The following is a 3960-nucleotide window of genomic DNA, read 5'->3' on the forward strand; positions in this document are numbered from 1 at the left end:
TCTTTGCTGTGTTGATTAGGCATATTTTTTAAAAAATCACTGTTTTTTAAATACCAACAAGTGGCAACACGACGTGAAAATAAGTGTTATACACAAACATCAACATCCTATAGGCTTTCGAAAGGTGTATAAAAGTTCAAAATCAGAACAATCCATATACGAGTACGTATGTAGAGATGTTATTTAATTTGTATGTCTGCTTTCCAAAATTTATCTATGCATCATAAATACATCTCCTGCTGTCAGTTTCGTGGTTCTTTGATTTTTATTGCATTTTAGTATTTATAACTCAATTTTAATTGTGTGCTGCTTCATCAGTTCATTACTTTTGCAAATTAACATTTCTGCCATTTACGGCGTTTCTTCACGCCAACAACAGGCTTTCCCGCGTATACATATATATATATACAAATATGCGGTGATTGTGCTCATAGGGCGTACATACATACATACATATAAATATTATAATATAACGCGAAATTAACAAAATGAAATTAGACGTTCGTGGTTGAAGGCATTAAAATCTAAGCACAGCACTTAAGATAATTTAATTGAATCCAACTATACAACCAAATGTAGCACAAACACATATTTATCAAGTTATAAACAAGTTAATAAGATATAAACACGAAGAGTCCAAAAATTTAAATTCACAGGAGAGCTATTTAAACATCAAAATTAATGAAAATTCGTACTGAAAACACATAAATACAATCAAAATTAGTATTTTACTTATAGGCATTGCAGTTTGCTCAGAGCACTCGATCTTCGAAAACTTAACTGATCATTTGTCTGTATACTGAAATCTTTTAAATTCCAACGCTTACAAATACCATCGTTTCTTGAACCAGCGGCCTACTTTTAGTTGAGAGGGAGAGGCCAAACATTGGGTTTATTATTCTTCACTTTCTCATGGCATATATAAATATATGGTCTATAATTTTCTTTAACTCCGATTGAAGCATAGAGCGAGAACGAGAGTAATGAAATCATTTCGATTGTGAGAGCAAGTTTTTGAAAAACTTCCGGGTTTTATTAAAATTTCATAAGTCCGCTTCTACTGTGCGTCGCCAGGAGTTTTCTGGTCTTCCACGGTTTCTAACACCTTGCGGATTCGAGCACAGAACAGCCCTGCATAATTCGCGGACATCTTTCGTGCAAGTATGGGGTATCCACCCAAATCGTGTGCGTTTGATGATTTGTTCGTCTGGGAGTTCGTTGGTCGATTTAAGGAACTCCTGTTTAAAAACAACGCGAGGCCACCATATTTTCAAAATTTTGCGTAAGCAGGCGTTGACTGATGTGCGACCAGAATTCGCAGTCACATAACAACACCGATCTCTCTTCTGAGTTAAAAATTCGGACCTAAGTTTTGACTGATATGAAATTGGAAACCCATATTTTGTACAACTGAGAAAACTCTACATGAAATTCCTTGTGGGAAAATGTAATAAATCAGCGAAAATGTCAAAACTTCATGCACTGACTTAAGGCACTGTTCTTTATAAATAACATATACGAGTTCTGGTAAAAGTCACACATACAAGCACCATTTAGATCGATTCCTGAATGCTCTTATCTCATCTGCTCTTGCTCCAAATGGTACCACTGGTAACGTCTGCCAGTTGAAAGTCGACAAAAGAAGGATCCTGACACCCACAAGATTTGATCGTTCAACCGAACAATCTCTGAGGGTTCTGTTAGCAGCCTCGAGTGATTTCCGGAATACACCTTAGTGAATTCTTCATATATTAGTTTTTTAAAGGCGCTTTATTTTATCAGTTCTATTGCATTTGTAAAATTTTGGGATGCCGCTATGCCCTTAAAAGCCATTTCCATATCTATTTTTCTTTGAACTCGTACTTTTGAAAAGACGATTTTACTGAGGAATGTTTCTAGTGCACCACCAGTTATAGACAAATAATTTCTCTCAAATACAGTCACTCATGCCTTATTTGATACAGATTTTTTGCAAAGTGTTTTATACTTCAACTATTTTGCGACAACAGAAAAATAGAGTGTGCAGATATTTTATTTAACTTGTTTTATTTTATTTCCCAACATAAAATACCAAAAAGTGTACCCTCATTTTATTGCAACGCAAAAAAAAAAAAAACCAAAGACATGCAGAGCATTCACGCCGCAGTTTAAAAGATAATTTTAAAATTTTTAAGGTATTTAGTACTTTGTTGGGTAGCCTTTATTATCAGTTACTGCTTAAAGTCTACGTGGCATGGAGTCAACCAATTTTTTTTTTTTTTTGTATTTTGGACTAACTTGGTTCTACTCTTCAAGTATTGCGATTTTCAGATCAGATTTATTATGGACGCAATATATTCTTATATTTCTCTTCAAAACCGACCACAAAATTTTGTTGACGTATTTCGTATCTGTATTAAATAAGGTGCGTTCGTATTCTACTTAAGGTGGTGGCTAACTGCTTTGAGGAGAAGGGATCATGTAACGGCATAGTGGATACTTTGGGAACAGGAACCACTCGAGCTAGCAGAAAATACTAATTTAAATGCAGTGAGTCTTTAGAAATTTGCAAAGCACCAAGTGAAGGCTGCTAGGGTTTTATTTTTCAATAAACACAATTTTGAAAATAAACAAATGGTGGGCACAAACCGTCCCTTACATCTGCTTTCATAGAGTATCTCCTACTTAGGATTGTGAAAATTTGACTTTTTATCCATAATCTGCCACCTCAAGGAACCCAGAACTCCAAACTTTAAAAGTATTCATCCCAAGGTTGGTCAGCAATATACATTCTGAGTTTGAACCAACCCAATCAGAAATAGAGTTTTTCGGAATTTGCATAAATTTGCTCGTGTATGTTAGCACCAGTAGCGGCCGTCGCATCAGAATGGGTTGGTGCGTGGTTATTATTCGGAAGTGCTCGGACACAAAACACAAATTAATGATACAAAAAGTTGTTTCTAAGAGCAATCACCCTTTGGCAGGCAATTACAAACCACCGAGTATATGTCTGCCATGAAAAAGTATACAGAGTCCGGCACTCGAAGTGTAACCAACTTCAGACCAGGTATCAGATGTCTCTTAGTTGGCTAAATAACAGCCCAGAGTATTGTTTACAAGTGCGCGGAAGCATTTTGCCAAGAGTAAATTCGAAAAAAGAAAATCAGTAATGGATTTCAAACGTAATAGTTTGATTGCAATATATTTAGCTCGTGAGCTCGAGCACCTTAAACTAAATAAATTTTTTGTTTTTCACACCATTACTCGTTGCAATGATACTGGTAGCATCGCGAAACGTCATGGAGGTGGTCATCAAAAGACTGCAACGTCACGTGAAATGGTTCAAAAAGTGAAAAAGTGACTTGAGCGAAATCCCCGATGTAGTGGCAAGCAAATGGCGAAACTGAAAATATCTGACCGTAACATCCGCCGCATTCTGAAAAATGATCTCAAAGTCAAGCCTTACAAGATCCAAAGGGCGCATGATCTCACACCAAAGCAGCAACAAGTCAGATTTGAGAGAGCTTCGCTTGCCCGAAATCGGTCAATTTCCTCACATTGTGTTTTCTGACGAGAAAATTTTGCAAATCGAGCAATTCGTAAGCTCCCAAAACTATAGGGTTTATTTGACCGACCGTGCATACGAGAATTTGAGTCATCGATTGACCACCAGGAGGCAGCAGCCGCTACAGGTAATGGTTTGGGCCGCTTTAACCACAGATGGGCACTCTCCAATCGTTTTCATTGAGCCTGGCGTCAAGGTTAATGCGACATATTATCGAGAAAGTATTCTGGAGGTTGCTTTGAAGCCGTGGGCAGACAAACATTTCGGTGGCAGACCATGGACGTTTCACAGGACTCGGCCCCGTCTCACAAAGCTCGAGTGAACCAAGAATGATTAAAAAACAACGTTCCGAACTTCATAACGTCCATTCCATAAAATAAAAAAATAAATAAAAAATAATTGGCGCGTACACTTCT

The sequence above is a fragment of the Anastrepha ludens genome, chromosome 5, assembly GCF_028408465.1.
Source record: "Anastrepha ludens isolate Willacy chromosome 5, idAnaLude1.1, whole genome shotgun sequence".
Taxonomy (NCBI): domain Eukaryota; kingdom Metazoa; phylum Arthropoda; class Insecta; order Diptera; family Tephritidae; genus Anastrepha; species Anastrepha ludens.